Raw genomic sequence first — 24,392 nt, forward strand, 5'->3', positions numbered from 1 at the left:
GTGTGAAAAAAATAAAATGACTCATCCACTATCTCACTCACCATTTCTTTTAAGACTTGTGGGGGTTGTTGAGTGAACTTTCAGATCTAATTCCTGAATCTTGTGGAGTGTGAAAAAAATAAAATGACTCATCCACTATCTCACTATCTCACTCACCATTTCTTTTAAGACTTGTGGGGGTTGTTGACCTGCAATTCCAATAATGTCTTGGAAGGTATGTGCCTGCCCATCTTGGAGTTTGGGGTATAGCAATCACAGTTACCTAATACAGATAAACCTCGGTTATCCAAATGTCAATTATCCAAATTTCAGATTATCCGAATAAGATCTCAAGGGCCTGTAAAAACGTCATCCATTATCTGAACAATCAGTTATCCAAACAATCAATTATCTGAACAAAACACTCCCCGCCCGTCCTGTTCGGATAATCGAGGTTGTTCTGTCTGGGTAATTGACAATTTGGAAGCAATTTTCAGATAATTTATTGAGGTTTGTAATATGCACTATTAAATACTGAAGGAAATATGTGACTCCTGACAGATAAGAAACCTTTACTGATTCCCAAAGACATTCTGATAAATGGAAAAACCAAGGAAGTGTGCCGTATGGTTTGGCACAGTGGAGTATTCATCCTAGATGTTTTGCTGTCTTCCGTGAGAACAGTCATCGTTCTTCCCCTGAACCCCTGGTCTCCTCTCAAGATGGTGGCACATTCTACTGGACAACTCTAACTTCCTACCTGCTCTGTTATTGTATATTAAGGGCTGGCATCCGATGCTATGTCAATCATCTGTCTGAACCCTTTCAGCCAATGACCATAGGCATGACATTAGGATGATGTTTGTCTGTTTGCCCACCTCCATCAGAAGCTTTGTTTGTTGTTCTTTGGAAGAATGGAACTTCTTGCTTTCCTAAGCAACAAATTGATAGTTGGGTACATGTAACACCAGATAAATCTTTGTCAGTTCAAAGGAGCATCATGATGTTGGTTTTTTTTAGTTTTATTTACTAGAAATTTGAAAAGCTAGTTATTGTTGTAACAGCAGTTAAATGTGCTCTCATGCTAAATTAAATATTAGAAAAATTCAGTTTTTTAAGGGACGCCAATCTCCATCATTTCTTTATTTTCTCATTTTGAATTCTTGGACTCATTTTCTATAAGGCCATATCCAAACGACAAGTAACATTCATGTCACACAAGTGCCAAGCAATGGCCATCTCAAACTTGAGAGAAACTAACCAATGTCTCTAGATATTCAATGGCATTACCACTGAATTACCACTATCAACATCCAGAAATTACCATTGACCAGAAAATGAACTGGAATATGTATATGGAGAAAGTGAGGACTGCAGATGCTAGAGATCAGAGTCAAAAGGTGTGGTGCTGGAAAAGTGCAGCCAGTCAGGCAGTATCCAAAGAGCAGGAGAGTCAAGCATAAGCTGCTGATTAAGACCTTATGCTTGAAACATCGACTTTCCTGCTCCTCGGATGCTGTCTGACCAGCTGTACTTTTCCAGCACCACACTTTTTGACTGGAATATCTATATAAATATTGTGGCAATGAGAGCAAGTTAGTTCCTAGGAAATTCTGTGTCGAATAACTCATTATCCTCATAGCACAATGGGCTTTCCCACATCCCAAAGAGTGCAGTGATTCAAATATACAGCGCTGCCTTTAGAGATGGACAAGAAATTCAAGCTTTTTTTTAGATTAGCTTAGATTCCCTACAGTGTTGAATGGTACTTGTCACTTGGATATTGTCCTATTAAAAATGAGTCCAAGATTTCCTAATGGGAAAATAACAAAATGATGGAGATTGGAGTCCCTTAAAAACGGAATTTTCCTAATACTTAATATAGCATGAGATCATAATTAACTGCATTTGTCAAATGTAGTGGTTGTTGCTGAAATCACTCCTATATGATAATTGGCTTATAAATCAAGGTTGCTAAGTTATTAATGGTGCTTGGTTATACCTCGCCCAGTATCCTAATTCAAGATACAACCTGTCTTAAATATGACAATATCTGATTAGACAACTGTCATTTTAACAGGTGCTGACAAGTGCAAAACAACATTTTAGAAATTAGGAATAATTTGATCTCCTGTTCCTTGTCACACTGCGCTCTCTTATTCATCTTTACAACAGTAGCTCTTTGTTGCTGCAATCTTTCTTTTTCTGATGCTTTTATTCCTGTTCTTTCTACCTCTTGCCACTGTCTGTTCTTGTTTTTTTATTCTCTGCATCCCACACCAATTTTATGTTTGTTCTTCTCTGTTGTTGTCCTCTCTCTTACTTGTTCCTCAGTCTGCTCTCTTGTTCCTTTTATTTTCTCTCACATTTCTTGTCCCTTGTGTTATCTGCCTCTGCTGCCTTCCTCACACTGTTCTACAGCTATGCAGTGGGAGACAGTGAGGTCTGCAGATGCTGGAAATCAGAGTTAAGAGTGTGTTGCTGGAAAAGCACAGCAGGTCAGGCAGCATCCGAGGAGCAGGAAGATTGATGTTTCCGGCCGGATCCCTTCATCAGGAATGAAGGGCTATGCAGTGTCTATTGTCATTAATCTCTCTTTTTCTCATCCTTTTAACTTAATGGTAAAACTAAACAAATTTTGCATTCAGGCAGGTTTGAAACTAAGTTCAATTTCCAATCACAAATTGAAAACTAGTTAAACCAATTGATAGCAAAATGTTCTGCAATACGCAAATTGCATGGAAACTGAAATTACTCCATAAAGGCAGGTATCCCGTCGCCAGGTCACTCTTTAGTTACATCAACAGTCCTTTACACTGATCCAGCTCCCTCAGAGGCAGCTCTCATAGCAAAACTGGATGATTTGACACTCCTGTTTTAATCTGTCAGCCAGGACTCCCTGATTGGAACAGGTTAACAGCCCCAATCAGGGAACCCATATTGAAGAGGTCCACCAGACTGACCTTGTTATAATCACTACAGGAGCCAGAGTGGAAAATCCCCACCCAACACAATATGCTCCCTCTGTTGAGTAACATTTACCAATTCAGAGGTCAGTGCCTTTCCATGGAGCCATTATATACAAAGGGACAAAGTGGCCTCTAAATTCGATTACTCAGCCCCTGTTTCTTCAGGCCCAAATGCATATCTCAATGTGGTGGGCAGGTTATGCATGCGTTTCTTGCTGTAAGTGCACCAATTGCCAGATTATTGCTTGCACTGCCAGCACTGAAAAAGGTAACTTCACTATTACTGATCAGCCAACGTTTTCTGTTCTAGCTACACTATGTTGCATTTAGAAAATGTTTCCGCTCCATACTGAGCCAAAGACATTCTTGCTGCAATTATCCATGGACTTGTTGAGACCATACCTGCCGTATTTTGTGCAGGTTTAGTCTCCTTATCCGAGGAAAGATGTTCTGGCTTTGGAGGAAGTACAACGAACGTTTACCCAGACTGATTTTTAAGATGGCACAAGGACTGATGCATAAGGAGACTGGATTGTTCGGGACAAATTCACTGGAGTTTCGAATAAGGAAGAGGGATCTCATAGGAGTCTTTAAATTCTAACAGGGTTAGATAGGTAAATGCAGAACGGATATCCAAAAATTGAAGTTGCAGCCTGAGAATATAGGGTAGGCTAATTAGGATTGAGATGATGAGAAATTTCTTCACCAGAGAGTGGTGAGCCTATGGAACTCTATGCCACGGAAAACAGTTAAGGCAAAAATAATGAATGTTTTCAAGGAGTTAGATATAGTCCTTAGGGCTAAAGGGATCAAAGGGAATTTGGAGTAAGCAGGAATGGGGTGATGAGTTAATTATCAATATTAATCATATTGAATGACAGCAACTCAAAAGGGCCAAATGGCCTACTACTGTTCCTATTTTCTAGAGTTTCTTAGTTCAGAGGGAACATCATAATGTTATAACAATACCAAGACCCTCATTGACTACTTTTACTGACATTCCTGTGATTGCTTGTAACAGCTTGCAATAAGAGCCTAAGATCCTAAACAAAAATTGGATGATTCTGCAAATTCAACACCTCTTGCCTATTAAACCTGGTGTTGAACATAACCAAGATTAGAACTGGCTACAAAGACAGAAAATGTAATTGTACCTACTGACCTTCAAATAGCACAGTCCTATAGACTGCTTTGTTGCTCTGTTTCAGTCATGGATAAATCGTTTGAATGTAATCCATTTCTTAGGTGTGTACATCCCATTCAAGTCTTGTGCTATGGTTGCCATCTGATGGTAATTCATTAGAACTACACAATAAACCATGGATAAAATTAAACGAATATGCATACCATCAAACAGGATATGAACACTAGTCCAATGAAGAATGCAGCAGGGCATGCCAGGAGCAGCACCATGCGTATATATGAGCATCGATCCGGTGAAGCTATAACACAGAATTACTTGCATGTCAAACAGCAGAAGCAGCATAAATCAATGCCAAATGCTTCCACAACCAATTGATCAGATTTAAATACTGCAATGCTACCACATCTAGCTGTGAGTGGTGGTGGACAAATAAATAATTAACAAGAGGAGAAGATTCCACAAATGTCCTTATAACGGAGTGGTCCAGCACAACAGTGCAAAAGACAAAACTGAAATTTGGCGCCTGTCTTCAGCCAGAAGTGCCAAATCAGTGATCCATCTGAGGTCCCTGACATCAATGTCAATACATTTGATTCACTCCATCTGTTACTAAATAATGGCTGAAGGCACTAGGTACTGCAAAGGCTATGAAGCATGACATTATTCCATGGTTTGGAGACGTCGGTGTTGGACTGGGGTCTACAAAGTTAAAAATCACACAACACCAGGTTATAGTCCAACAGGTTTATTTGGAAGCACTAGCTTTTGGAGCGCTGCTCCCTCATCAGGTGGTTGTAGAGAATAAAATTGTAAGACACAGAATTTATAGCAAAAGTTTACAATATGATGTAACTGAAATTATATTTAAAAACACCTGGATTGTTTGTTAAGTCTCTCATTTTTTGGAATGACCATATTGGTTTCATATGTAAATTGAAAAACTTTTTTTTAAAGTTAGATTCTCAAGTGAACTTTAACAATCGGTGTCATGTTGACCCAGATAACGTATTGAAGGTGGTCCCTCCCAGTCAGAGAACATTTCAGCAGTTTGGGACATTCGATCTCGGACCTTCAGGTGACCGACCTCCTAGGCGGATTTTGGGACAGGCAACAACTAAAAGTGGCCGAGCAGAAGCTGATAGCTAAGTTCGGTACCCATGGGGTTGGCTTCAAACGGGACCTTGGGTTCATGTTACACTACAGGTGACCCCATTGCACTACACACACACACACACACCCTCTCCCATCCGCTCACACATACACTCTCACACACACCCTCTCACAGACTTATACCCCTTTACACTCAGATACACTAACTCTCTCAAAGACACTCATAATCCCCCCACTTCCACACACTCACACACACTCACATGCAGACATACACATATACGTTTGTGGGGTGAATTTGTACTTGCAGATTTACATTTTACTTTGCTCAAAAATTGCATGAATCCACGTAAGATTCTGTACATCCATTTTTTAGATTAGAATCAGTCTGACCATTGTGGCACAGACAGCCGCACAGGGAAACTCACACCTCCAATACATTATCTGGGCCGACATGACACCAATTGTTAAAGTTCACTTGAGAATGTAACTTTTAAAAAAAAGATTTTCAATTTACAAATGAAAGAACTGAAACCAATATGGTCATTCTAAAAGATGAGAGACTTAACAAACAATCCAGATCTTTCTCAATATATAATTTTATTAACATCACACTGTAAACTTTTGCTATAAATTCTGTGTCTTACAATCTTATTCTCCATAACCACCTGATGAAGGAGCAGCACTCCGAAAGCTAGTGCTTCCAAATAAACTTGTTGGATTATTACCTGGTGTTGTGTGATTTTTGACATTATTCCAGCAACAGTACTGAAGACTTGTGCTCCAGATTTAGCTACACCTCTAACCATGTTGTTCCAGTACAGCTACAACACTGAGAGCTGCCCAGTAATGTAAAAAAAACAGTTCAGGTGTGATCTGTCTATGAAAAGCAAGACAAATCCAACCAAGCCAATTAAACCCCAGTCTACTTTTGATTATCAACAATGTGATTGGAAGGGTCATTGGCAGCACTATCAAGGGCACGTCAACAGTCATACCTTGCCAACTTCTCCTGGTGAAAGCATTGCTAATGTTTAAGTGTGAAGTATATCTACCTGCATTGTATAATTCATGCAGCAAAATAAATTGTTAGCAATACTTATGGGTAGTTCAAAATTGCAATTAGACAACACTGCAATGAAGTGTTCCTTAAACTCAGGCTTTCTGCTTGTGTTCTTTGTCAGAGCTGCATTGAGAAGTCTGTGTTGAAGTGGGTTCATGGGTATTACAATGGACCTTTACTTTGCTCCCTCTTCTCTCTGGGCTAAACGGTGGGGGGGCGGGGGGAGGTGGTGGAGTGAATGATCAGAGTTCCCATTTCAAATTACAGTGTAGTGACCTCTACTGGAGAATGCATGAGTGTGCATATTTAATGTGTGCGTATGTGTAACTGTGTATGAGTAGTTTTGTGGAATGTGAATGTCTATGTATACGTGTAAGTATGTGCGTCTTTGTGATTGTATATTTCCAAGTGTACATATGTATGTATGCTTGTGCATGAGTGTAAACATTAGTGAGATTCTGGATGGTATCAAGCTTCTTGAGTGTTGGTTGGAGCTGCACCCATCCAGGAAAGTGGGAAGTATTCCATCACACTCCTGACTTGTGCTTTGTAAATGTTAGGCAGACTTTGGAGTGTCAAGAGGTGAGTTACTCGCCATAGTGTACCGAGCATCTGACCTGCTTCTGCAGCCATTGTATTTATCTGACAAGTCCAGTTCAGTTTCTGGGTTTTCTGGTCAATGGTAACTCCCAGGATGTTGACAGGAGGAGATTCATTGTCATGAAAGAGCTGATGTTGACACTCACAGATAGAAAAAATGCTAAATGTTGCTTGAAATGACCAGGCCGTTTCTTGGGAAGAATAATACAAACATTTTCAGCCAATCACTTCTCACAAATGATCCAGTAGAAGTGGTCTCATGGCTGGAAAGGGTTGACATTGGTTGTAGGATAATAGCGGGTGATTTAAAATCTCACTACTAAAGTTAACGTGCTTTATACTCAATGAATCCTATGTAGTGAGCACCCAAAATGCAAACTCTGTATCATCACTTGAAATGATCTGAAACATACTGACTGTCTTGTTGGCTACATTCAATCATTACTGAGCAGGAAACTGACAACAATGATTTTTGTGCATGTGGGTATTCTGTGACTGGAATCCTGTTTTATCCACCTTCACAGTAGTATAAGGCAGCAATGAAAGTGGAAGAAAATATAATTTACCCTTCAGTGTAGGAATTACACAAAATGTTATAATTGCTGTGGTGCCAACCACTATCAACTTGTCAAGGAATTGTTTAATACAACCATCGTCCATGGGATGGAAGCAATCATCCCAACATCCATAAACAAAGCTGCATTAGAACATTATTTCCTCTGCAACACAGAGGAACTACAAAAAGCAGAGGAAAATCACCTTTCCAGTGTATTCAAAAAGAACGGGTACCCAATGATCACAGTCCATCAATTACTCAGCAAAAAACCCAAACAAGCAGACAAAACATATTCAGAAACCCCAACTACTCTCCCCTACATCAAAGACATATTGGAAATAACAGCCAGACTAGTCCACAAACTCACCAACACACTAAAACAGCAGCTAATGAACTTGAACTATCATTCTGCACCGTCTGCTCTGTTATCTGCATTTGAGCTACCATGAAGAACAAAAAGTATGGCTATTTACTGAAAAGAGATATTCATTAACCATGTGGCAATGAACCCAGTGTACAATTCACTCACGTACGAGAAGTATATGAGCAAAGGTCAGGGTTTATTCCAAAGCCTAATAGTGCTTGAAAAAAATGCAGTGGGCTGATTTCTTCATTTGCAGTTTATGTGGTGTAGGTACACCCATAGTGCCGTTAGGGAGTGAGTTACAGGCATTAACACTCATACTGACACACAAACATGATCGAGCAGACCATAAGGGTGCTTAAGCAATGCTTCCAGAGTCTGCAATGCAGAGTAATTAAGAGCAGATTCACAAGGCTGCTCTGCCATTCAATACAATCATGGCTTGTTTTCTGCCTAAACCTCAAACTCCTGTCTTCTCTTAAAATCTCTCCATTCCCTCAGAGACCCATAATTTCAGCATCTCACCCTTAACTATTCTGAATGATGGAGCATCCACTGACCTCTGACACAGAAAATTCCAAAGACGCAAGAGCCTCAGAGAGAAAAGTTTTTTCTTCTTGTGACTATGCTGCCAGGAGAAAGTGAGGGCTGCAGATGCTGGAGATCAGAGCTGAAAATGTGTTGCTGGAAAAGCGCAGCAGGTCAGGCAGCATCCAAAGAACAGGAGAATCGACGTTTCGGGCATAAGCCCTTATTCAGGAACTATGCTGCCAGGCCCAAGATTCTCCAGTGAGGGAAAAGTCCATTGAATATAGGCCCAACCTACCTTCTGCATTACTCAGTCGAGCTATTTGCAAGTTTCTGCACCCTGGGTGACTTTAATATCATAAGGTCAACAGTCGTTGCTAACTTGTGACTAACTGAGGAACAGGAGGAGGAGGAAGAGAAAGCAGAAAAAGTAGAAAAAGATAGAAACCACCACAGCCCTTTCTTGCAGCATTGATTTTCAAAATCCATGATGCAACCAATACCTTGAACTTTCATGCACTGAAATAGCATTAAAAATTTGCCTAAACATTGGCTAACCATGGCCACAGGAATCATCTGGCCATGCAGCTTGATCAAATTTCATAATAACAACATGGAATAAACAAAAGACTGGTTGAACTGAAATTAACATTTTATCCAAAGGCAAAGAATGAAATTAACACCTCCCATGGAGGTGTAAAGAGGCCCTCATTTTCTCTTTTGATTTACATCTTTATGAGAATGTTCATGTGTTGGAGATGACAATATCACAAGCAAGTATCAAGCTTGGGGCCAAAACATTTAGATGTAGAAATGGACTGACAAGCTTGTATTTCAAGAAGTTCACTTTTTGCAGAAGCAGAAGGGATGAAACAAAGGATGTAAAATTGAACACAAGCTAGCAACTCTCTCTCAATGTCTCTGAAGAAAAAAAGGTGCCCAGTGACAATACAGATTAAAAGGAGACATGAAAATACTCAGAACTTTATAGATATCTGCAAGTTTTGCTACTGTTGATAGTTTAAGACATTAACTAAATAACTACTAAAATCCTATGTCACAAGGACACCACAAGATTCTAAATTATATTTTTTAATCATCAATTTTACACTTAATACCATCACTATTCAATTTTGTATGAGTACATGTGTGTGCGCGCATTTGTGGATTGTGTGTGTGAGAGATTGCCCAAATTTATAAGCTTGATGTTATGTTTTTACTATTTTTCTAGGAATTAGCAGGTAATAAACATTCCCTTATACTCAAGAAAATCTTGTGTTTGGCTCCTGACTGCTATAGTAGAAATTGATTAGCTACATTTTAATTGAAGAAAGATTCAGCCCTGTGTTAAAAACATTACTATTCTTTATTAGTATCATTATTTAGGTTTTATTGGGGCACAGGGTACAAAAGTACAGTAAAAAGTATATGATGTCACCACATACGTACCAAATAAGTACAAAATTTTAGTTACAAAAGTGGAAAAATAAAGAAATAAGTTGAAAATTTCAGCATTACAGTTTTCTTAGTAGAAAAATAAAAATATAAAATTAAGTCGTCAAACATTACAGTCCTTTCTTAAAGAAATGGGCCTGCAGATACTCCAAACTGGGCACTCCCCAGAAAGGCTCGTTCTCTCCCGAGCTGGGCATACTTTCACCCGCGCTCGGCTGAGATCCGTCTGCACTCGCCAGCTGCCTTCGCCGCTAGACACCGTTGCAGATCTCCATCAGGCACACCAGGCTTTGCCTCTGCTTGTTAGGCTTTGGCAGGCAACCAGTGCTGCCACCATCCTTTGTGACCACCCACTGTTGCTGCCATCACCTTGTTGCTGACCGCCACTGCCATGCTCCGTTGCTGGGTTAGCCGTCTCACTGTATAGTCCTGTTCTCGTGCTGCTCCAGACATCAATGAGACTGCGATGCAACGGACTGCAACCAGCTGCCCATTGGCCAACTGTCAAAGACCCCCAGCCGTTGCCTTCACTGTCGCTGCCTCCACGGCCAAGAACTAAAGACTAAAGAACTAAAAGAAATGAAGGGAAAAACAGCAAGAAAAAAAAGAGAGAAGAAAGAAAATTGGACAGAGTGGACAAGTTCCGGTGAGGAGCCCTACTCCACCGCCAACTTGAAGAGAACATAAATCATTGTTGCAGACAATACGTTGAGAAGAGGTGAACCAATCCACCCCTCCACACTTGGCCATAAGACAGGGTAATGATTAATTTATCAAACTGTAGAAACAATGAACACAATTTCATTTCCCCAAATGTCAACAATTTCAGATCTAATGTGCTACCTGTTACAGACCATCACTATGTCCACTAAGCCACAAAGCTGAAATAAAAATCACTGTGAAACAAACATTCCCAAACAAATTTATAAATCACACGCTGCAGTATTGCATATGTATGCTATTTGATTGTCATTCTCTTTGAATGTTGTTTGAAGTATATTTGTGTCCAGGCAAGATGTCCTGATTTCTGGCCCAACTAGTGTAAGAGACACAATGGGATTTTTCCACTGACCTGCTATGGAGGCAGGGAGAGGAATTCCAAAATAGTAGCATGCTATGTGGTTGTGGGTGTTCCCTCTGTGGTGCAGGTGCATTTTCGTCATTTGGGTGTGGCCAACTCTGAGCTTCAGATTTCTTCATACCACAAGAGGAAAAGCCAGTCTGGCATCGTTTACAACCAGTGATTTTCATAAAGTGAACTCTGATGAAACTACTAACAACAATGAAGGAGAAAGCAGCAGTGAGATAGAAGAGCAAGAATTACATTTGGATTAGCCTGGTGAGGCCCAGACTGTTTGACATTCTCCTGGGAAAGAAGGTGAGAGTTGCTGTAAACTTTGTTTAGCACTTCACTTAACAACTGAGTAACCAAACAACTGAAATGTGACTGTGTTTTCAAGGTAGTTAAGGACAACGTTACATTATAACTCCTAGGTTCTCTGCGCTTTGAAATGTTCTCTGTCTTAATCCATTGATTTTCTTTCTATCTGTTTCACTGGGATACCATTATACACACCCTAACTGCCTCCAGTATTTTTCCCATCTAACGATTCCATAAAGATGAATTTTAAGTGTCTGTGCTATTTTGTGCTATTTGACATTGGAGGGAATCACTGCAGTCCTTTCTCAATGACCAAGAAATACACTTTCTAAACATTATGGTGAAAATTAGAGATGAAAATCCTCACTAAGATTCTGCTTCGTAACTGAGGAACATTGAAGCCAAGTGCAGCTTAATTTAATTGTAAACAGTCTTTTTTATTTGCTTTAGATAATGTGGAATGATTTGTTTGAGACTGGAGAGGAGGAGTAAGACATTATGGCTAGGCCTGAATCTCAACAATGTCTGCCTACACGTTTCACATTTGTACACAAAATTTCATATTCACACTTAACAAAAAAAAAAAATATATATATATATATATATATATACACACACACACACACACACACACACATACACACACACACATTTGCTCCTACAGTCATAAGCATACCTGCAGATATATAGAGATGATTGTACATGGATACACACTCATTTTCCAGCAGAGGTCACTATGTTGCAATTAAAAATGGGATTTCTGATAAATTTTTTTCCCTCTCTTCAGCCCAGGGAGAGAGGGAGAGTGAAAGTAATACCCTAGAACCTACTTCGTCTTAGGGTACTCAAAGCAGCCCTGACAAAGAACACAAGCAAAGAGCCTAGCTTTAGGTAGTGTTTTAAAGAAGTGTTGTCTAAGTGCAATCTCCAGTTTGCCACAGACATGCCCTGTCAACTCAGTTGCTGCATAACTTATACGCAATAACAGACAAATACACTTACTTGATCAGTAGTAAAACTTTCATGATGTGAAATTAGCAACTAAAGCTGCTGAACAGGAAATATTCTGTAAGCTCAAAAGCAGTGATAGAATTGGGTTACAGATCAAAGTGGGTAGAGGAGAGTTAATGGCTGGTGGGAATCAAAGGATCATAAGTTAAATAATTCCACGGAGGCCAGTATCCCTTCACCAAGTCACCCTTTGTTTACACATGCATAGGACGTGACACTGGTCTGGCTTCTTCAGAGCCAGCTGTCAGACTGAGCAGAACATCTGACATTCCTGTTCTTTTTTTTTGATCAGGAGCGTGGGACTGAAGTGCAGCCAAAAACAGAGGAACTCTCCTGTTTATTTTATTTTTTTTAATTTTTTTTTAGAGGGGCAGGCAGCCAATTCCTGTTATTTATTTATTTTTTTTTCTTTCTTTTTTTAAAACCCCCACACTACCACCTAAGTGCGGTAGTGCTTATTTTATCCCCAGCACCCATGGTGTGTGTGTGTGTGTGCAGGTGTGAGACACAGTGAAAGACACAAAGTGCACCAATCTTTATTCAATTTCCACCACCAGGAAGATAGGAAAACACCCGGGTGGCCAGTGACAAACACTGCCCTTCACAGCAAGGGACAGTGCTGTGTGATCAAAACAGTGAAGGGGAGGGTAGGGACTAAATGACATTCCTGTTCTTATTGGTCAACCAGGGCTCCCTGATTGGACCAGATGAACAGCTCCAATCAGGGAACTCATATTCAATGAGGTCCACATGACTGATCTTATTACACTCACTACACCCCTTCCCCCTCTGAGTCTGAAGACATAGGCAGGTTATGTATGAACTTTCCATAATATTTTGCCAAGCCAAGGAAAGACTAAGGTCTGGGACAGACACGGGAGGCAGGGACCTTTGATTGCCATCACTTTATTTTCCAACGAGTGTAACCCAGTCTTGTCAACTCTGTAGTCCCAAGTAGATCGCTTGGGGTGCCTGAGACACTCATATTTCCCTTCTAAGGCCTGGCAGAAACACTTAAGGACTATGTGCAAGTTCCCTATGTGCTCCTTATTGATCTTCCCTGTTATTAGCATGTCATCTAGCTAAATGGTGACCTGGAATATGTGTTATAAAACATTCTCCATCATCCGCTAAAAGTTGCACAGGTTGATGATGCCCCAGTTGGAAGTCTCACATATTGGTACAAACCCTTATGAGTATTAATTGTAGCATACTTCTGGGAATCCTTATCTAACTGCAATGGTAGGTAAGCATGGCTCATGTCTAGCTTCATGAAGGACAGCACTCCTCTCATTGCATACAAATCCTCAATGAGAGGGATTGGGTATTTATTCAGTTGTGAAAAGTGGTCTACTGTCCAACTGAAATCCCAACAAAGCTGAACCAACGCAACTGGCTTTACAATCAGCATAACTGACGCTGCCCATTCCGCAGACTGGACTGGATTGAAGACTCCTTTGCATTCCAGCCTTCTGATTTCTGCCTCTACTTTTGCCCAGAAGGCAAATGGCACTGGGTGGGCCTTGCAGAACCCTGGAATTGCTTCCTGGTCAATATGCAAGGTGGCCTTGTCTCCTTTGATAGTCCCTAGATCTTCCTGAAAACCTTCCAGGTATGTAATTAGGACTTCACTCAGGTAACTATTTTGAATTGGAAAATGTTGAACCAATCGAGGTGAATCTTTCTCAACTGATTTTGCACCATCAGGCTTGGGCTGAGCTTTTTATCATAGTCAGTGGTAACTGAACCAGATGCATCTCATAAGAGACCAAAACCAAAGTTGTACAATTAATCTGTAAAGGTTCCCTTGAATAGGCTCTAGGTCAAGCCAAGGTCTTAGATTAGATTAGATTCCCTACAGTGTGGAAACAGGCCCTTTGGCCCAACAAGTCCACACCAACCCTCCGAAGAGCAACCCACCCAGACCCATTCCCCTCTGACTAATGCACCTAACACTACGGGCAATTTAGCACGGCCAATTCACCTAACCTGCACATCTTTGGACTGTGGGAGGAAACCGGAGCACCCAGAGGAGACCAACGCAGACATGGGGAGAATGTGCAAACTCCACACAGACAGTTGCCTGAGGCTGAATTGAACCCGGGTCCCTAGCGCTGTGAGGCAGCGGTGCTAACCACTGAGCCACCATGCCACCTTATGCAAGCTTAAGGGTTGGAGTCCAGAGTGAATTTGGTTGAAGACCTGTTCTGTGATCACTGAAACGGCTGCACCAGTATCGATCACCATTAGAACCCGGTGACCATTTAACTAGATGCTTATTTTGATTGGTTCTGATTTAGATGCGGCTAAGCAACTTAACTGTTCCAAACCAGGATGTGCACTCTCCTGGATATTGGCCCATTTGTTCTCTTACTCAATTTAGATCTAGTGTCACTCTTTTCCTGTCCTGTTTTCCGCATACCAGCAGCAACTACAATGGCTTGCCTGCCTGGATCCCAAGGAAAGTTTTAGATATTCAGCTGAGGCTTGGCATTGTTTTGGGGTCTAGCTGTGGGCTGACCAAGAGTCCCTCTGTCCAGGATATGTCCTAGTGAGGCTATACAATTGCCTTCATTTAAGTGGTGTCCCCCAAGCTCAGTTGGACTGACAAAGGTGTCCATTTCCATTGAAATACCCTGCAATTCATATGCTCCCTGCATTTTCCAATAATAAAGCCAGTTGCTGTAATTGAAGTCCAGTTGGGCTTCTACCAGTAGGCGCTTTTGCATGGTTATATCATTAATCATACCCTTGTCAGCACTGAAACAACTCCACAGAGGCCGGTATCCCATCCCCAAGTCACCCTTTATTAACACGTGGAAAGTTCTTGATCCTTCTTTCACAGAGCCAGCTCTCAGAGTGAACAGAATCTCTAACACTCCTGTTTCTATCTGTCAGCCAGGGTGCCCTGATTGGACCAGATTAACAGACCCAATCAGGGAACTCATATTCTGAGATCCACCTGGCTGACCTTGTTACAATCACTGCAAAAGGTTGCTGGAGTGGGGCTGGAACTCAAATCACAGCACAAGTACTGTCCTACAGAGGGTGAACAGAAGGGTGTAGAGTGACATGGATATGATTGAGCCTATTTCTGTGTTGTAAATCCTATAAAGTCCCAAAATTCCTCAATCAACATATTTATATCATTTAAATTTTCACTTGCCATGCAGTTCATTGTCATTGAAAAATTGGAACGATTCCATCAGGATGTCATGGAAATCATTTACAAAGATCTTCAACTGCAATCCTCCCAATAACTCTTAGCAGGACTTTTTTTTATTTAGAGTCATAGAGATGTACAGCAAGGAAACAGACCCTTCCAACTTGTCCATGCCGACCAGATATTCCAACCCAATCTAGTCCCACCTGCCAATGCACAGCGCAAATCCCTCCAAACCCTTCCTATTCATATACCCATCCAGATGCCTTTTAAATGTTTCAATTATACTAGCCTCCACCACTTCCTCTGGCAACTCATTCCATACATGTACCACCATCTTCGTGAAAAGGTTGCCACTTAGGTCGCTTTTATATCTTTCCCCTCTCACCATAAACCTCAGCCCTCTAGTTCTGGACTCCACCACCTGAGGGAAGAGACTTTGCCTGTTTACCCTATCCATGCCCCTCATGATTTTATAAACCTCTATAAGGTCATTCCTCAGCCTCCGATGCTCCAGGGAAAACAGCCCCAGCCTTTTCAAGCTCTCCCTATAGCTCAAATCCTCCAACCCTGGCAACATCCTTGTAAATCTTTTCTGAACCCTTTCAAGTTTCACAACATGGGTACACGGTGGCACAGTGGTTAGCACTGCTACCTTACAGTGCCAGAGACCCGGGTTCATTTCCCGATTCAGACAACTCTCTATGTGGAGTTTGCACATTCTCCCCATGTCTGCGTGGGTTTCCTCCGGGTGCTCCGGTTTCTTCCCAAAATCCAAAAATGTGCAGGTTAGGTGAATTGGTCATGCTAAATTGCCCATAGTGTTAGGTGTAGGGGAATGGGTCTGGGTGGGTTGCGCTTCGGCGGGTCGGTGTGGACTTTTTGGGCCAAAGGGTCTGTTTCCACACTGTGAGTAATCTAATCTAAACATTTTCCTAATAGGAAGGAGACCAGAATTGCACGCAATATTGCAAAAGTGGCCTAACCAATGCCCTGTACAGCCACAACATGACCTCCCAACTTCTGTACTCAATACTCTGACCAATAAAGGAAAGCATACCAAACGCCTTCTTCACTCTCCTATCTACCTGCGACTCTACTTTCAAGGAGCTATGAACCTGCACTCCAAGATCTCTTCGATACTGATTTTTCTTGGTGACGTTTTTGCAAATATCTATTTGCACAATTCATATGAGTTAGAGAATTCTTTCAGTGTTAGATCATATAACAACTTTTACTCAGTTCTGAAGAAGGGTCACGGGACCCATAATGTTCACTCTGCTTTCTCTCCACAGCTGCAGCCAGACCTGCTGAATTTTTCCAGAATCTTCCTCCTTGTTAGTAACTTTTACTTTGGATAGTAATAGGTTAAATGGAAGATAAAATAATATTAAGAAACTAGGGAACCACCCTAAAGTAAAAGCAAATCAAACAAGCTTGGTCTAATTATTGTTCAAAGATAATTGGTGTTCATCTTACAAGGTCACATTGGCAGTGAGAAAACTTTCATAATGGAATGACCCATCTTTGAACCTTTTGGTAGAACCAAAGGCTCTGGAAAAAGAGGACATTTATATCTCTAATGGATATAATTGAATCATGTTATTTATTAATTCATGTCATTTAGCAAAAGCATCAATGGTGACATAAGGAAAATTTTCTTTTCCCACACATTGAGTGGTTAGGGTCTGGAGAGCAGAGCCTGAGAGTGTGGTGGGGGCAGATTCAAATTTGATTCATAACTTGATTGCTTGCAGGTGTGATCACTTTGAAGAAGTCCTTATTCATTTTTTTGAAATGATGAAGTAATTAAATTATCTCCAGTTGCAGGTTATTTGAGAGGAATAAAGATGTTAAGGATGTCAGCAATGAGTTAATTTACATGTGATAGTCTGGCATTGATATATCTGCACATTGTACCTTTCCCAAAATGTTCCAAATACCATCATCACCAGCTCTGGGTTGCAGCCCAGCAGTATACAGACAAGCTGGAGTTATACTGGCAGTCCTCAATATTGATTCTGGACCCCATGACGTCTCATGGCATTGGGTCTATCTACTGCATTCCCCTTGTCTGATGACTCAGTTCTCCTCTGTGTTGAATACCACTTTGAACAAGCACTGAAGGACACTGGGCAAGAGGTTTGATGTCCATCACAAAGTTGACTTGGTATCTCCACTAATGACCAAGCTGCTCAAATCCTAAATAATATTGCTGCTAGACTGGATGAACAGCAACTGGTGAGGGAACCAACAAGAGAGAGATACATACTTGATCTCATCCACCCTTATCTACAACTCATTTGTAACCACTCATGACTGTAATGGCAGGAGAGGTGACTGCAGTCTTTATGGAGATGAAGCCCCATCATTAGATTGAGAATGCTAGTTATTAACATAATGCTAGTTGGGACAGACTTTGAATGGGGGCATCTAGCAACTTAAAACTGGTCATTAGGTGTTGTGGGCCAGGACAGCAGAATTGTATTCAATTATAATCCCTAGCATCTTAGCCTGGTATATTTCTCACTCTACCCTTACCATCCAGCTTGATGATCAAATCTGGTTCAATGAAGACTGCAAGAGGGCTTGAAAGGACCAATCTTAAGAATGTGGTGTTAACCTGGTGATGCTACTGGCATGCAGAACAGCAGAAGCAGCATGCAATAGACAGAGCTGAAGAGTTTAATTTAGATAAATGCGAAGTGCTGCCAGAGAAAGTGGTGGAGGCTAGTATGATTACAACATTTAAAAGGCATCTCGATGGGTATATGAATAGGACGGGTTTGGAGGGAAATGGGCCAGGTACTGGCATGTGGGACTAGATTAGGTTGAGATATCTGGTTGACATGGACAAGTTGGACCGAAGGATCTGTTTCCGTGCTGTACATCTCTATGACTTTATGATTCCACAATGAATAGATCAGATCTAAGCTCTGTAGTGCTGCTACATCCAATTGTGAATGATTATGGTCAATTAAACAGCTAACAGGAGGAATCACCATAAATATTCATATTGCCAATGATGGGGGAGAATAGCACATCAGTGTAAAAGATAAGGCTTCAGCCTTTGCTTCCACCAGAAGTGCTCCATAGATACTCCACCTTGGTGCCCTTCTAAGCCCCATCATAGATATCAGTCTTCAAACAGTTCAATTCACTTCACATTATATCAAAGAACAGCTGAAGACACTAGATGCTGAAAAGGCTATGGGCCTTGATAACATTCCAGCCATTGTATTGAAGATTTGTGCTCCAGAACTAGATGCACCCCCTAGCAAATCTGTTCCACCATAGTTATAATAGTTATGTGATAATATGCAAAATTGCCCAGGTATGTCCTGTTCCTAGAAAGCAGTACAATTCAACTCATCTCATTACTGCCCTACTTACCTACTCCTCAATCATCAGAAAATGATGGAGGGGGTCATCAACTGTGCAACCAAGTGGCACTTGCAAAGGAATAATCTGCTCACTGATGCTCAGTTTGGTTTCCTCGAGAGCCAAGCAGCTCTTGACTTCAGTGCAGCCTTGGTCCAAACATGGACAACAGCTGAATGCCAGAGTTGAGGTGAGGGTGACTGTCCTTGACATTAAGCCAGCATTTCACCAAGTATTGTACAAGAGGCCTGAGCAAAGTCAATATTAATCAATGGGAAAAGTTCTTCACTATCTGGAGTCATATTTAGCACTAAAGATAGTTGTGCATGTTGGAGATCATTGTCTCAGCTCAAGGATATTTCTGCAGGAACTCCTCATGGAAATGCTTTAGGCTCAACTATCTTCAGCTTCTTCATCATTGACATTCCTTCATACTAAGTTCAGAAATGGGATGATCACTGATCATTGCACATTGTTCATCACCATTCACGACTCCTCAGACACTGAAAAGTCCGTTTCCATGTAATGCCAAACCTGGACAACATCTCAGCTTTGACTGAAAAGCATGACTCAGGTACCAGCCAATGACTGTCACCAACAAAAGAGAATCTATCCATTACTGTTCAGGATATTACCCCTGCTGTAAACACCACAACCTTAAATCCATAGTGGAATAAAACCAGGGTACCATGCAGAAGTTTATAAAGGCTGAATTTTGCAAAAATTCAGCTATGTGTCAATTTTGGGGAGTTTTACTGTGCTGACCTCATTATGTATGCACCACACCTCCATGGCACTATCCCTGTACTCTCTTGCATTGACTGATAGATGTATTTGCTGCAGCAGGAACAGTCTGGGATTCACACACTAATACCCAAATGCGCACAAGGTCAAATACTGCAAACCAGGAATTGCCTTTCACAGTCACTGTGTCTGAAGTATTACCCTGGAGAGATGGCTGTTATTCAGGTTAGCTGGCAGGGGTCTGGTGGATGGGATGGTCCAGAGGAGACCCATTTGCGTGCATTAATATATCATTATTACCTATTTTATCTCATTTTTAAGCAATTTTCTATTCTCCCAAATAACATCAAGGAAATATATTGCAACAATTTCAGACAAGAAAGTCTAAGCAAGCACCTGGTGACTTCAGCTCACCATTTGCTCCACTGGGCTTCCATTGTGGCCAGCATTCCCCAACACATAAGGGCAGGCTCTAAGAGCAGTGGCTGCCTACATCCTTTGTCCTTGGCGATTGGCACTGGATACATGCCAGCCTCACCATATCATAAGGGCACACATCCAACTCACTTAGAATACAGTTCTCCACTTCAGTACTGCATCAACAAGTACATTGTCACCTCTCATTTTAATACTGTTGCCATCTCATGGATTGGAGCAAGATGCAACTCAGGACTCAGTCTGCTTTCTTCGCTCTCAATCAGTTTGTGTTTATTTGGATGCACACATCTCTGACTTTCTTGCACTTTGAGCATGTCGGCTCACAGTGCTTCTGCCTTGTTTTGGCTTTTAAGCACATTAAAACCAAGCAGCTTGTTATGGTTGCTAGCAATAATCAGGGAAGAGGGTTAACATGTTACTACATGTGCTGCACAGTGCTACATCAATGTCAAACCTATAGCATGTGCCAGCAGTTAACATGACAAACACAATGCACGTGCATCAACCAAATTGACAAGACTTAAAGGCTCAAGGGAGTAGCACTCAGTCAAGACAAGGCCGATTGTTATCAATCAGGCACTGAACATAGAAGGCATTGTAAACCATTTATGAGCCAGAAGAGGAGAGATTTTTAAGAATTCAAACAGTTGTGAATCTTTGAAATTTTTTTTTTTGCCAGAGACCTGTAAAAGTTTAGTCTTTGAGTATATTTAAAGTTAAGTTTGATGGATTTTAAATATCGATAATGTAAAGGTTTTTGGGATAATGTGGGGCAAAGGCACTGGAATGTTTAATCAGTCATAATCGTGTTGTGTGGTGCAGCAGACTTGACAAGTTCCATGGTATACTCAACAGGTTGAATGTTTCCACATTCTGACATTCATTATCAGTCCAGGGGCTTGGATACAGTCATTCGGGTACTTGGGTTGATCAGCATCAGCATGTCCACATTATTATAGTCCAGGGAGTAGCCCACAGTCAGTCCTGAAGATGCAGAGCAACCAGTCCAGGGATTAGTGATGTGTCAGTCAGGCAGCTCCACACAGGTCATTCAGGGGTCTAGACACTCATCACTGTCTTTTTAGGTCAGTCACAGGGCTGGAGCAGTGGCCCATGGTCCATCCAAAGGCTCTGTTCACTGAAAGTCAAGGGTAGTTACCAGCGGCTAGTGCTGCGATGGATTTGCTGGAGATATCAATTGTGGACACTGGAACTGCAATCCGTCAGACTGTGGGCATCACAGTGAGTCAGGTAGCAATTTCACACCAGGCAGTTAGGGTCCGGCACCATAGTCACTTCTGACAGTCCAGAGGTAAAATGACAGCTCTCCTCTGGATCACCTCATCCACCAGTGCAAGTGTCAGAGGCAACAACAGATGTAAGAAGGCGAGAGGGCAATGGGGAAGACAATCTTATAGAATCACTCTCGCATCGCTTCTGAGTGTGAAAGCCACAGAGTCAATGTTTTGAGTCTATTATGTCTCAGAGGGTTAATATTAACTCTGTTTCTCTCTCTATTGATGCTGCCAGACCTGCTGAGTTTCTCCAGTACTTCTGTTTTCATTTCAGAATTTCAGCATCCACAATATTTTGCTTTAAGTTATTATTATTCATAATAAATCCATTTGAATGATGAGTATGTGAAAGCAAGCTTATTAGTTATAAAATTCAAATGATTTGTTCAAACGTTTAAACAGTTTATTTGTTTAAATTAGGTATATGTGCATCTGCAAAATAAATGATGACTGAGAGCCACTAATTGCTATTATGACCAATCCAAAAAGTTTTTTTTTTTATTTTCCATTTATTGATTGCTATTCCTACTGACTTACTGGATTTATTGTCAAAAGTAAACATCTGTGCATTTTACATTGAGTGGGGTTTTCTGAGTGGTAAAAAGTAAGTGTCCTGACATTTTCATTCTGACCTCATCAGTTCCAACATTTAAATAAGGACCAGTAACAACAAATAATACCAAAAAAGTCAGAGCTTCTAAACAGAGTACTATGAATAGGAAAACTCTGAAAAAATTAAATATGAAACAAAAATAGAAAACATTTGAAATGTGAGCATCAGAATATTGCCAGCTAACTCTCACTATGCTCTCAGATTGCCTGGTTATACTTTGGTGAGAACAAATTTGCAAATGTTTTATTGTTGTCATATGGAGAAGCACGCACCAGAAGTCACGCCTATGCTGCATTAGTTTACCGATAGTCAAGGCATTACTAATAGGAGTGTTATTACCTTGGCATCACTGAATAATGGTGGGGAAATTATCCAGGATTAGCACTCTGACTTGCTGTCTGGTGACCTTGAATGGGAAGTGCAAGTACACAGGCGACCAGTTGAGGAAAGATTAGGTTTATTTGTGAATTATTTTGCAATTCAATTGCCTGTTAACACTCACCAACAGGTATACTGAAAATAGTTGCTTCAAATCAGTACTGTGTCCAGTTCTGGTCACCCTGTTATAAGAAGGATATTATTAAGGGGCTTCAGAAAGGATGTTATCAGGGATAGAGGATTTGAGTTATGGAGAGAAGCTGGATAGTCTGGGACTTTTTTCACTGTAGCGTGGAAGGTTGAGGGGTGCCCTTATGGAGGTTTATAAAATCATGAGGTGTATAGATAAAGTGATTGGCAAGATTATTTTCCCTAGGATGGGAGATTTCAAGATTAAGGTGCATATTTTTAAGGTGAAAGGAGAAAGATTAAAACAGTTTTTATTTTAACACAGACAATGACTCCTGTGTGAAATAGACTTCCAGAGGAAGTGGTGGATGTGGGTACAGTTACAATGTTCAAAAAACATTTATATAAGTACACTGATAAGAAATGTTTGGAGAGATATGGGCCAAGCACAGGCTGGTGTGACTAGTTTAGCTTGAGACTATGGTTGGCATGGACTGGTTGGACCAAAGGATCTGCTTCCATGCTGTATGGATCTATGATTATGAAGTACCAGAGAAACTTGCGCCAGTATGTACAGAAAGCTCAAAGATGAGGCAAATCAATACTTGCTATTACTTGTTTCTTGTTTTTAATGTGCTCAGAGCTGATTGTATACTGAGAGAGAAAGAAGAATAAGAAGGAGGGAGTTTCTTTTTGCCAGTTTCGCTGTTCCCATTGAAACCAGAGGAAACCTGGCAGCTCAGAAGAAATGCCGAGTTTTTTCATTAACTGATTTTATCAGTAAAATATGAGTAAAAAATGGAGCCTTGAGAAAATATCCCTTAAATCTAAACGTTTAAACTTTGCCAAAAATTATCTTATACTTAACTTCATTGCAGCACAACTAGCTCCCAGCTGATCACTGCTTTAATGTATGACAGTGATTCGATCAGGAAGACAATGTCCCTTTAGCTTCTATTTTTGAGCAGCAGTACACGTTTCACAAGTCTGATTTTTCAGAGGAATCCCTGTAATTTCACTGGCAATTTGAAGACAAAAAGAGATGTAAATAAAACTCGTCAACAGAACAGTGATGAGAAATAATTCAGGAAAAGGCTTGGAAACAAGATACTGTTTATCAGGAGGCACAGATCTTCTTTTATTCTTTCACAAGATGTGGGTGTTCCTGGCCATGACATTCCTGGCCCATTCTTAATTGCCTTGAGAATGTGGAGATGACCCATTTTCTTACACTGCTACATTACCATGTGGGTGTAGGGACACTCATAATGTTATTAGGAAAGGATTTTCAGCATTCTGATCCAGTGACAATGAAAAAACAGCAATATAGTTCCTATTCAGGAGGGGAATCTGCAAGGTCCTTATGCTTAAACACTTTAAAGTAATTGAATCCAGTAAGTATTACTATTTCAAAACATAGGAGATTTTTTTCTAATTGAGAAAGCTAGATGGAGACCTATGACTCATAGTGCAAAGATTGTAAAGAATAGGAAGAAGATGAAGTAAATCAATGTATATTGTTTAATTAATGTCAACTTTGTCTATTAAATACTGCAGTTTCTGAGGAGGAGGAAAGATTAAGGGAAGTAAACTCCATTGTTCGTGATCCTGGAAAAGAATAATTTGAAGTGACAAAGTAGATAATTGGCTATTAATTTATTTTCAAACAGTATAAGATAGTCACCAATAAAAATTAAACAATGAATTCAAAAATAACTTTAATAACCAAAAGATGTTGAAATGAGGAATTCACAACCAAAGGGAATAGTGAGGTGCATAATGTAGATATTTTAAGGGGATGGTTTAGAGGTACCGGTGTTGGACTGTGGTGGACAAAGTTAAAAATCACACAACACCAAGCTATAGTCCAACAGGTTAATTTGGAAGCATTAGCTTTGGGCACACTGCTCCTTCATCAGGTGGTTCATCAGGCTTTTAAGGGGAATCTTATTGTTTGAAGATAAATTAACAACAGATTAACTACACTGTTACTTACCTCAACTTATTAATTTGAGGAGAAAGTGAGGTCTGCAGATGCTGGAGATCAGAGATGGAAATGTGTTGCTGGAAAAGCGCAGCAGGTCAGGCAGCATC

General features: G+C 40.7%; 2 protein-coding genes across 2 annotated transcripts in view; one reads left to right on the plus strand and one right to left on the minus strand.

The window, feature by feature from the left end:
• The window catches only part of LOC122557851 (cytosolic 5'-nucleotidase 1A), a 66,591-nt gene extending 62,437 nt beyond the window's left edge, over window positions 1-4,154 (minus strand). Inside the window, exon 1 of the mRNA XM_043705970.1 lies at window positions 4,111-4,154. The gene's annotated coding sequence lies outside the window, so the exon portion shown is untranslated. The remainder of the gene's footprint in view (window positions 1-4,110) is intronic.
• Window positions 4,155-10,943: 6,789 nt separating this feature from the next.
• syt8 (synaptotagmin VIII) overlaps window positions 10,944-24,392 on the plus strand; it is a 76,813-nt gene continuing 63,364 nt past the window's right edge. The window contains exon 1 of the mRNA XM_043705974.1: window positions 10,944-11,143. The gene's annotated coding sequence lies outside the window, so the exon portion shown is untranslated. The remainder of the gene's footprint in view (window positions 11,144-24,392) is intronic.

The sequence above is a fragment of the Chiloscyllium plagiosum genome, chromosome 16 (assembly GCF_004010195.1).
Source record: "Chiloscyllium plagiosum isolate BGI_BamShark_2017 chromosome 16, ASM401019v2, whole genome shotgun sequence".
Taxonomy (NCBI): domain Eukaryota; kingdom Metazoa; phylum Chordata; class Chondrichthyes; order Orectolobiformes; family Hemiscylliidae; genus Chiloscyllium; species Chiloscyllium plagiosum.